Source organism: Athene noctua, chromosome 29 (genome assembly GCF_965140245.1).
Source record: "Athene noctua chromosome 29, bAthNoc1.hap1.1, whole genome shotgun sequence".
Lineage (NCBI taxonomy): Eukaryota > Metazoa > Chordata > Aves > Strigiformes > Strigidae > Athene > Athene noctua.
This window is the reverse complement of record NC_134065.1, coordinates 3,523,250-3,535,370: the sequence shown is the minus strand read 5'-3', so window position 1 is coordinate 3,535,370 and position 12,121 is coordinate 3,523,250.

Here is a 12,121-nt window from a genome sequence, read left to right as displayed (position 1 = left end):
AAAGACAAGAAAAGAGGATGTTAAGATGTCTCACAGGGCTTAAAGTGCACCAATGTGGTAACATCCAACTGTTTTTTGGGGTTTTTGTGTTGGTTTTTTTTTTATTTTTAAAAAAAAAGGAAACCTAATTCCCTTACCTACATTGCAAATAATCCATGAAAATATTAAAACCAACAGAGTTATTTCCCGGTCGCAGTTGGTGTTGTCTATTTTTTTTTTTTTTATTGCTTGACCTCCCTTGGGAAGGAGATTGGTTACTTCCACTTGTGTCTGGTCCTGCTCGTGTTGCTGACGTGCAGTTGCCAGTCCTGCAGAGAAAGGATTTCTGTTTGTTTCATTTTTGTTTTTTTTTTTTTTTAACGAGTCCTTCTCCCACTTTCCTCTTTGAATTACTGGTAGAATTATTACTGTTGGCAGTAGGTTCCTGAAAAACTTATTATTTATAAACTTCAGATCTGGCCCTTGCAACGCTCTTTCACGTGCTCCTGACCCCAGCCCAGCTCTCTGCCCCTCGCAAAGGCCAGTTCTGAAAAGGCTTCACCCATCCACCAGAGCTCTCGGTGCAGAGCTGGATGCTGCAGCTCTCCAAGGGGGATACACGTCACCCTCCCAGCGTTTTTGCTCAATTTTTCTTCTTACCTTTTCTGTCACTTGAAGGATCTGTTTGGATGCATCAGAGGGAAAAAAAAACAACACACATAATCCCTAAAAGAGATTAAAAAAATAAGAATGCGTGTCAGCCACTCTGATAAAACCCTTCCCATTCAGCTCTTTGATCGCGAGAACAAGAAAAATAGGCAAATATGTGACATTCAGCATTAAAAATAGCCTGGTTTTCCAAATAAGAAAGCTTGGGTAAAAAAAAAAAACGGAGGTTTGAACTGCACTCGAGGGGGATGGATGCTCTGCTGGATGTCAGAACGGACCATGAAATACCCCTGATCCCAACTGTCCGGGGGGTTAAACGCTCTCCAGTCTCTCTTAGGCAACAAGGGCATCAAAAAATTGGCTGATTAAGAGGGTCAAACCAGCGCTGGAGGCAGGGCTGAACCATCGTGTGGTCACCCAAGGCAGGTGGCTTGGTTTTGGCAGACAGGTAACGGAGGGCGTCTTTATTCCACCGCTGCCTCCAGCACATCACGGAGCTGAACCACAGCGGATAAGACCCCGAGGCCTGGACGTGGTGTTGGTGTCTTTAGGTCTCGGCTGTCAGGAGAAAAGGGATGAGTTACACACCGGGCAGAGCCGGGCACACATACGGGACCGTTTCTGCTCTCCAGACCGACCTGCGCGAGGTTTTTTTGAGTCTGTGACTAGAACCAGGTTTGGAGGATAACGCTGGGGTTGAGGTAGGAGGAAACTCCTCCCAGCCCGGGCAGAGTCGCAGTTCTCATCCTGCCGAAGCCCAGGAGGCCGTTTCCTAGTTCTAGCGGGCAGAGCTGAAGGGCCAAGCGCGATGCTCGAGGTGCAACATTTTCGTTTGGAGAGCAGAGTTGCTCCCCGGGCTGAGCCACGGCGCAGCGGGAGGAGCAGCAGCTCTTCTGCTCCCAGTGCTGGTTCTTGCCCTAGAAGACGTCCTGCTCCCCCCCGTTTCTGTCTCACCCCCGGCTCTTCCCCTCCTCTCCGCGGGGAGCAGAGCACCTCAGGCCAGCACAAGCACGACAAAGTCATTCAGGACAATTTTTCAAACTGTCCCAGGCAAGATTCCAGATCTGATCCATCCATCGGCTTCTCCCTCCTCCTCCTCTCCCCACCTCCTCCCTCCTCCTCCTCCTCTCTCAGCTCATCACTGCTGAGTAGAATCTCGTGATTTACTATTTCCAAAATTGATTGGAAACTTTCTGTCAGAATATGTCCCCTGTTAGAAAGCATCATTTCTGGTGGGGCCCAGGGAAAAGGAATAACTTAGGAAGAAAAAAAAAAACCAACAACATGAATTTTCAGAGTAGAAAACGTCTATTTTTCACTTGGGAATATTTTTGTATTATACAAAATGTGAATTTTTCCTTAAAAATCTCTCCAAGTCAAAATAAAACATTTTGTTTTACCAACCACACACACCCCCCCTTTCAAGAAGCCTGACAGTTTTTTCCCACAGGCGATTTTTACATTGTTTTCATTCAAACCAAAATTAAACTCCAATTGTGAAATTCTTCACCAGGCAAAAACGCCAAATTCCGAGCGGGGTCTGATCACCAAGGTGTGAAAAACCCTCCGCCACGGCCGAGAGACCCAGCACCAGAGGCAGAGCGGAGGGTTCTGTGGGTTGTTGGATGCTTCACAAGAATATCCACAAACTCATCCCTCCGTCGGGGCCTCTCTCTCCCGCATGGGCTATAATTCTGCCCTCTTTTTATTCTTTTTTTAAATTTATTTTAAATTTCGCAAAGCTCTCCCCTCTCTCAATCCCGCTTCTGGGATTAGAGACAAAAAGCCAATTACCAGCAAGAGTGGCGTGTGTGTGACAAACATGCCAGTCAGGTTAGCGCTGCTTTTCCTCCCTCCTGGAGCGGAGAACCCACGGGGGAAGCTGAGCCTGGGGCTGCTCCAGGGGAACCCTCCCCAGGGCAGGGGGAAGCAGCTCCAGCCCGTTCCCTCCCACCCAGCGGGTGCAGTTCAGTGACAGGTCACAGCCAGCGACAGGTTTATTCTCCCTTTGGCCCATATAAACGACTGAGGCAGGCGCTGAACACCCTTTAGTTTCTCTGCCTGAACCACCTTCGAAAAGACTGAATAGAAATTTTGCTTTTTTTTAAAAAAAAAAAAAAAAAAAACAACCTACAAACTGCCATAATAAAAATGATTCAGCCGCAATTGCAGCGATTCTCTGGAATCTCTTCGCACGCCTACGCCGAGGAAGCCGTTCCCATCACGAGGGTGGGCTGCAGTGGGAATTTCCTTCCAGTCCAGCTCGCTGCTGCCCCGGGGGGGTCCTTGCACCAGGGGATGGGGAGGAATTTAGGATGCTGCGATAAAAAAGGGACCTTCCCTGTGAATGGATTTGCAGCCCGTGTGCTGCAACACCCCTAAGTCACCGAAGGAAGGGAATTGTCCTTGAAATGCCACTAGAACCTTTGAAAAGGATCCCTGCAGATTTTTTTTTTAATTTTTTTTTTTATTGGAGAGTTGTGAGGGTTTCGGAGCCTGCTGGATTTTTACCACACAAGCCACTCAAACAGAAAAAAAATGCCTGAAGGGCTTCACAGCAGCCGAGAACCCGGGTTTGCTGTTCCCCTGCCACCTCCCCGGTGCCTCGGACAGCTCGGATGGTCCCAAGGCATCGATTTTCCCCCTCACTTCCACCACGGCCCAGGAGATCAAGCACAGAACCTTCGAGCTCTGGTCCATCAGGCCTAGGGAAGGCTGAGCTTTGCAACCTGAGACAGCCCCCCAGTCATCTCCAAGACATGAAACGCTGTAGAGGTAATCTCTTCCTTGCTGTCCTTGTCAAAAAGCCCCTCAGAATTCCTCTGGGGGCAGCAAATGTTCAGGAAGATCAGATGCTAACAGCTGGCTGCCAGTTGAAAATGAAGAGTTTCTTTATACCTGGTCTCTAGAGAACAGGATGAAGTGCGGAGTCCACCTGGAAGCTGAGGGGGTTTTGTATTTCGCTTTCGTGCCTGTCTAGGGCTTAAACCTTTCCCTCCCGTCTCCTTTCCTCTCGCTGCACCTGCCCCGGCCTCTCCGCAGAGGCAGCGTCCCCAGGGGCACCCGCAGCCACCCGTCACCTGGCCCCGCACCACGGTGCTTCTGCCGAGCACAAATCAGGAGGCTCAGCAGGAACGTCCCAGGCCAGCGTGTGCCCGGGGCGCGAGGGCAAACTTGCGAGGGGAACGAGCGGCGTCAACCGCCAGCAAAGCATTTTTTATAAAAGCAGCTCAAGAATCCGAAGAAGCAAAAATCTCTTTCTGCTTCACGCATCGCGTGCCTGAGCCCGGAGGGGGTCTCCGAGCCGATGAGAGCCCCGTCCTCCACCGACTGCACTTGCCACGGCCCCGCCGAGGGCAGGCGGGTGGCCCCGGCCCTGCCGAGCGCAGCCCTGGAGCCACCACGGAGCTGTGGGAGCGTCTCCAGGGAACGGGGTCGGCGACAGCGAGGGGGGGGCCGGGGCACAGCGACCCACTCTGTTTGGTGTCGGCGAAGGGACGGGAGCGAGGAGCCTCCGGCGGCTGGATCCTGAAGAGCTGGAGCATCAGTCAGAGCGAGCCGAGCGCCCGAAGCCGCCGGTGCACGAGCAGCTCCGAGCGTAAACGGGAACTGGTGTCGGTGGTTTGGCTCCTCCGCGCCGGGGGGAGGCGGGGGCCACGCTCTGCCTGGGACAGAGTCGGGGATGAAGGTGTTGAGCTGTGCAGAGAACTTGAAACTCCCTTTCAGAAAGGAAATTTCCAGGCTGCTTTTACTCCAGAAACTCATTTCCCAATTTCTCCTTTCGGGGATGTTTCCAAAAGCCTTTCATTTGGATTTCTGACTGTCTTCCCTTCCAGCTGTCGCCTACAGCACCGCGAAAACCTCCACGATGAAGAACATCGACGGGAAAGGGCGAATCCCCTCGGCGGTCGCAGCACTCGCGCGCCTTCGGGTCGCTCCCTCCTCCTCCTCGGTCCTTCCCGAACCCCCCGCGGGGCAGCACGTCGGGGGCTCGGGGACCCCGGTTGGGGGTTTGGCACCTCCCGGGTCCTCTGCTCCGGAGGGGATGGGGGAGCGGGAACCGAGGGACCAGCCCGGGGCTCTCGTGTGGTGGGGCTGAGAGAGGGGCAAGGTCAGGGGTCATTGCACAGCCCTTATAGCCCTGCACACACACACAGAGACACAGACACAGACTGTGTGTGTCTGTGTGTGTCTGTGTGTGCGTGTCTGTGTGTGTGCGCGTGTGTCTGTCTGATTGTTTCAGCCACACACTCCTAGAAAACTCAAACACTCCGTATTTCTGGGAATTCCCCCTCACCTCCACATCTGGGCTCTGAGAGCAGAAGCCATCCACCACCCAGCCCACCTTCCCCTCCCTCCCCGCCCCTCTGGCACCGAATTTCAACGGGCAAAGCTGGGAAGAAGCCTACGGCCCCCATCCTCCCCTCGGAAAAATATAAAGAACGGTTTCCAGCAGCCCGGGAACGATCGGGATCGGCGCTGCGAGAACGCACAGGGAACAAAAGGCCCCGGGAAGAACCCAGCAGCGGTTGGGATGTAAACGGAGCAAAGCTGGGGGTGATGGCGTGGGAACAGGGAGGGTTTAGACCCAGTGATACGAGTCTTTAAGTGCACGGGCTGGTTGAAGGAAGGATGGGAGAGGGAAGGGTTGTTCCTGCTCTTCCTGCCACCATCTCTTTTTTTGTTGAAGAAACCGAGTGTGGGAGGAGCAGAAACGCCCCGGCTGGGGGCAGAGGCCGCTCCAAGCGCAGGGACGGGTTGAGTTCGTGCTGTTCCAGCTCCACGAAGCTCCCAGGCTCTTGCCGACAGCTCTGAGCAGGTTCTCGAGCATCTGACTGACTGCGGCTGCTCCAGCACCCTCGCTGCGATGCGGCGGCACCAGGGCGTTGTGTTACAGCCCAGCCCGTCCAACAACCCAGGACAATTCCGGCCAAAGCAAAGGATCTCAGGGACTCGAAGAGTTTTAGCTGTTTGCTGGGAGGTTTGTTGGGTCTGCTGGAAGGCGGATTAGGGACACGTTGATCTGCCAACTCGGTCCTCATCCACGCACCAAAAGCTCCGGGACTGGCTCCGCACATCGGGCAGGGCCTGATGCGGGGTCAGGGGACAGCAAGGCGGTGGGAGCTCCCTGAGCCCAGTGTTCTGTCGCCCGTTTTCCATGGAAACCCAAAGATCCTCCACACTTAGCTTTGATTCATCACCCAGCGAAGACCAGCTCCGGGAGTGACCGATCAGAACTTCAAAGCGCACAAGGAAGCGTCGATATTAGAGAAGGGTTCAAAATCCTTTTCATCCGAATTGCCCAAGATTAACCTTTACGCCTACGTTGCTGTGCGAGAAAGGAACAGCCTCCTCTTTCGCTTTTCCGTATCCAGCAATCGAAGGAATCAAATCGTTTGCGAACCGAGACAGCGCACGGAGAGCTGACCCTGAACTCTATGAACACTCGTGTCTAACGAGCCCCATGGGATTTATCCCTTAACGGGTCACGGCTCGGAGCAAAACAAGAGTTTTTCACAAAAGCTGAAAGGGAATGTAAGGGCGTGGGTCCTTCCCTTCCCCGAGAATGCCCAAACCGTTCAGGAGTCAGTCAAACCCAGTGAAAGTCAGGTCAGTCGGGAGGGATTCGTTTTGCCTTCCACAGGAGTGATATCTCCAGATCTAAACTATTTTAGGTGCTTATCTTGGGATGAATAAATCACCTTCTCCAGGTATCAATTTCTTTCCATTAACCGCACGCAAGCCCAAACAGTTAAAACTTGGAGGAGATGATTTTTGCCCGTAACTAAAAGCTCATGTCATGTCTCTAACCCGGTTCCACTCCTCGGAGAGCTTTGGTTTCCACAGAGCTCAGACAAAGAGCCTTTGAAGGTGCTATGTTTTGTTTTTTTTCCCTGCAACTGCTCAAAAGAATATTTACAAAACACGATACCGATTTTATTGTTGCTTGATCTATCAGTTCTTTTCCCCTCTGACTTGTTATTTCGAGTTCTCCTTTCGTCCTCTTAGAAGGGGATTTGGGAGGGGGGGAGGGGGGGGGGAATGGGTTGTTGCTTTTGGAAAAGCTCTGCACTGATTTTTATGTAAATTAAACCTTCCATATGTACAGACTCTGGGACGTTGTTTCAGTCTGCTGCAGCTCTGTTTATTTTGATTGATTTTAAGGCTGTGATGAAAACAGGGTGTTTTTTTAATTAAAGGAAAAATAAAAATGAAATGTAAAAAAAAAAAAAAAAAAAAAAAAAAAGTCTTTCTTAAGGGGTTTTGCATAACTACAATCAAGCGATGTTTCCAGGACTACTGACAAGCACTTTTTCAGGCTGATGAGCTGGATTGCTCCACAAAAAAAAAAGTCTTTTGCAGGGGAAGGGCTACGCTGCTGCCCCGGCGAGGTGGACGGGAGTCGCACAAACCACCGGGTCCCTGTTCACACGAGGGAAGGGGCAGTGCTCAACAGCCCCCGTTAATGCTGCAACAGCATCGCCAGCAAACTCAACCAAGCCACCTCCTTACAGTTTTCTTAAAACATGACGTGGTTAAGGTGGGAAAGGTATTTAGCTTCCATTTTAAAAAAGTACTGAACCACTTGTGAACCGTGTGTGACCTTTCGCAACCCACGTAGCACCATCAAGCTGCTGGTCCCCCCAGCGACCCTCCCCGTATTCCAGAAGGCCTGTTGCGGTGCTGCTATGCGTGGAAGCCTTAAAAAAAAAAAAAAAAAAAGCCAACACAAGCTCTGTTTCGTGATGAAAACCAGCAGAACAGCTGAAAGGAAGGTCATGAAAAATAGCTGGGAGTGCTGCGGTGCCTGGTACGCCCAAGCTACCCTGCCCAGCCTTCCAGACAGGATTCAGTGAGTCCCTGGAGCTTCTAAGAAGGACACAGTTTTGGGGATGGGGAGAGGAGATGATGACAAGGGAGGTTGTCAGAGGGCTGACAGCAGCGAACAGCTCAGGTCAGCTCAGAACAGTCAATACTCCTGAGTGTTTCCTCCCTAAACCTTCGCCATCGGCCGAAAGCCGCGTTAGGCTGGAAGAAGGGAGCGAGTTGCCGTCGCTTCCAGGTTCCTGTCAAAGCTCCCTCTAACGAGGAGTAAGGCGGGAGAGTCTTAACCTGGGTAGACTTAGGACTCACGCAGCCACCAGCCTCCCCTGGCCCTCGGTGTCTCCTTAGCGAGGCCGCAGCGGGCCGGGCCGGCGGCACCTCTGCCCCCTCACACCAACCCCCTGCAGGCTCTTTCTTCCACATCCACTGCCACAGAGTCATCAGACACCACAGCACCACAAGCTCAAGCCCTGGACATTTTACAGCTCTTAGAAGCACGAGTTCCCTCCTACGTGTTTCCTTAAAACACGCGACGACGCGCTGCGCCCAGCAGTATGAGAATCAAGGCAATTTTTTGGTTTCTTTTACAACTACGACCTACCTCAGCGTCTGCTCTCACAGATCAGTCTCACAGAGGTAGCTAACACTGCCAGAAAGACCCTCGTCAGGCTCCTCAGACGTGGCCTGGCCCCCTCCAGCAAGGCAGGAGGGGGCAGGAGGGACCCCCAAAGCTCCCGCCGGGCTCTCACGCACCGTACGGCTCCGAGAGCTCCACCTCTTACCCCTTACCTTCAGTCACCAGTCCCTGCATCAGATTTAATAACCTGGGCTTGAATTTAAACTTTGTGCCTTAGCAATAGTTCTCTGGAAGGATATTTTTCTCTTTGCTGGTGCCAATAAAATCGCTCTGTCTGTTGGTAACACAGGACGAGGTTTGGTCTCAAGTGACCTCTTCGACCGGTAACTGGTAGTCTGCAGGAAAAAAATTGTACAGAGTGCTTTTGCAATAACAGTGATCCAAGCAGAGACAGGAAGAGCAGGTTGGAAAAGAGACGTAAAATACACAAAATTGCATTAAACTCTTCCACAGTTTCCACAATTTCTAGGCTTGCTCTTAAAGCCTAAGAAAGGTCCTAATTCTTGGTGCAAATTTCAGTAACCTCACCTGCACGTGCCAAGTCTTACAGACCGGTTTCAAAAAAATCCCTCTTAAAAAATCAGGTGGAGAATAAAAACATTCAACAGCTGTAGGCGTTGGCCTGTAGGATTTCCTCCCCCACTGATGGATTTGCAAACCCTACTCTCAATTTATAGATCTGAGCCTAGGTTTATGAACCCCACTGCAGATTTACAGATCCTATTACAGATTTACAAATCACACCAATCTACCCTAAAGGGAAAGTCCTGATTTATAAACCCCCAGGTTCTGCTTAGGCAACAAGGCCATGTCATGATAAATAACCGGCTGTATAAACTCCTTCCCACTGGGTTGTGGTTTTTTTTTCTCATCTCAGACACGCTCAGTCTGAGCTGTCTGTTGGGATGATGCAGTCTGATGAAGAAGGACGTCTCCACAGGGAATTCTTCTCCCCAGAGAAGTCCAGATATTGCAAAAATATTTGCTAGACAGACAGATGGACACATACACGTGTACGGATCCGTTACTCTCAGTGTCACACCCGTGGTCTCTCCTCACCCCAGGACCTCACGGACCTGCGAGGCACCAGCAGCCACTTTGTCACCCGGGGTGGCAACAGGAACCACAAACCACCAACGTTCCACGACCTCATCTGTGGGGCAAAACTCACCACAGAACCAACGTCTCCGCAACCAGCCCCTTGCTGCTCAGTCGCCAGCTGCACCCAGAAGCTGCCCGATGCTTTGTGACAAGGAAAACCTTAAGTGCTGTGTTCAGGACTCCTTTGGCCAAGCCCTCAGAAATTCAAATATTGTTCCAAGATATTTCAGAAGTCTGAAAAGCAGGCTGGACACACTTCCCTGGGCTTCCTGCATCAAAATAGTCTGGAAAGACCTGAAGAAAAAGCTCTCTCGTTTACCAAGGCTCATGCAAAACTCAGAAAAGCAGAAGCAGTAACCTGAAAAATAACCGACAACTGTCTCGGCTGGATGCGTGAAGCAACAGAAATTACAAACCCTCGGAGATGAGGAGCTTTAAAGAGTCAGTATGGAATTCTTTTTGCCTGCTGATGTCTCTGGGGTTTTGGGAAGCTCATTGAGTTGTATGACTCCAGGAACCTGACGATTGAAGAAAAAACACCAAAGCTGAAGGTTGTTGGCCAAGTGGAATATTGTTGCAACCGCTTTTCTCCGGTTTCTAATCTTCACTTCTGACTACTCCTTTTTTTTTGTTTGTTTGTTTTTCTCAATCCCATTCCTCAAACCTCTGCTTTGCCTCTTCTTGCCCTATAAATCATTTAACTTCCCAACATATCTGTTTGTAGACATTTATCCTTGTCTTTGCTTCCAAGATAACCTCACCATTCCAGGACCAGCCTCAGCTCCCCTTCCTGCCCTCGTTCTTCCAGCTGGTCACCTCTCCTTACCCCTTGCTAGTTTTTCCCACCTCTGTTTCTCTTCTCCCTCCCTGCCAGCCCCTGAGACGGTCCCCGGCCTTTGATGGCATTTCCAAAGACACTGGCATGTCGCAGTGAACCTTAATGGAGCTTCAAAGCCAAAGAGAGCACAGACCTCGCTTTGTGCACCGGTTTTGTGGCTCTATCCATGCGGGAATAACGCCGCACAACGAGGGCATGCTTGGCCAAGAGAGGAGCAACCAGTCTGCCCTTCCCGAAAAGGGCTGCCTCTATTGTCCAGTGTGTCAATTATGTTGGTTCTGGAGACAAAAAAAAAAAAAAAAAAAACCAAACAAAACTTGTATCGTTATAAAAATAAAGAGCACCCTGGCAGAGCGGCGCAGAAAAGAACAATTTGGAAGCTTGCTAAGGGCTGAGAAATCTTGCTTATGCACAACTCTGCACAACTGTGCCTTGAGAACACGTGTAAGATGGGGAGAAAGCGGCGGGGAGGAGGGGGGGGGTGTGTGTGAGAAGAGATATTTCTCGTTACATTTCAGGGAGATCAGGTCCGGCCCTGGATTCTTAGTTCAGATGTAGGCAAAGCGTCTCCTATAAAAATAGCTGCGATTTGCTCGACAAATGCCGACGAGCGTGTCAGCGTTGGTTTGCTCGGCTTTGTCAGCTGCCGCTCCCAGCCAAATAAGGAGAAGCAGCGTGAGGAACCCCGGGTGCGTGCAGGCACCCAGGCACCCACCCAGCCGAGCAGCTGAGCCAAAGCAGCTTTTTTTTTTTTTTTTTTTTAGCTATTTATTCCCCTCCTCGCCGGCTCAATGACAGGCAAACCCCCTTCTCCCTCCCTTTTTTCTGCCTTGCAGAAGAAAGAACGGAGAGACACCTGGGAAATGCCTGGGATATTATTGGTAACGCCACAGTCTGGGAAGAGAGGTTTGAAAAACAAACCAAAAAAACCCCAAAAAACCCAACACCCCAACAACAAGGGGGGGACGCGCATCGGCGTGTGGCTGAGCTGATCTGGAAAATAAAGACCCAGAGAAGCCGCAGCAAACCTGCCCACGGGAGCACGTTTCGGGGTGCAAAGGGCGCTGCTGGGTCTGCACCCAAGGACTTGGAGGGTCTCCTGAAGTTTTACCCCCTCTATGTTTTGAGGGAAACTCAATTTTAATCAAAAAAACCAAGTGTCTGTGGATCCTTAACGATATTTCATTAGCCAGCCCCCCCCATCCCGTCGCACGGAGTCAGTCCCCTGCCAGCCTCGCTCTTCCCTCCGAGGTTTGTCGCATTTAAAGCTGCAAAGCGGCTCAGTTTTAGCAGGAATCACCTACTCGGGTCCCACGGCGGGTTTGGAGCTTGGCTGGCTGCGCGAGGACGTGCTGCTCGGCCTCGGGTGGTGCCGTTGTAGCTTTTACAAATCCGTTTCAAACTGATCCTGGCAGAATGGGGGGGGGGGGGATCAGCAAGGTACGAAGTTGGATTTCCAGCCCTGCAGTGCTTCCATCAGCAGCGAAGGGAAATTATCTTCATCTCACCCGTCAACAAAGCTGGGGAGGGGGGGATTGGAGATTTTGCACGGACGCTTTTGATTCAAACAATGACAAAATGTCCATTTTCAGTTGATTTTTCCACAGGAAAAAGCCAGGCCTTTTGTCAAATGAGGCAAACCCAAAATATTTCCATTTTGAAACGCTGCTGCAGTGCCTCAGGGGAGTTGCAGTTAATTTTTTTGCCCGCCGACCCCCCCCGCCGGCTTGGGCTGGCAGTACCAGGCCACCTCCAGCCCTCACGCTGCCCGGGGTGGGTCCTGCTCGGAGATGGCAACCTCATAGCTGTGGCCCACAAATCATTTTCACACCGTCCTCATTTTTCTGGAGGAAAACAAAGAAAACAAACCAGCATCTCCGAAAGCCTTATGGCGGTTCTCTGCCAGGATGCACCAGGACCCCCAGGCAGATTGGGCTCCGACTCGCCTCACCCCAAGAATTTTAAGTGGGAGGGAAAATGAGGAATGTGACAATCTCGCTCGTGCTGCGGACGTTGAGGATGTCCAGCCACCGTTTTGGTGACAGCACTGTGGCGGCTGCCGCCTTGTTTGA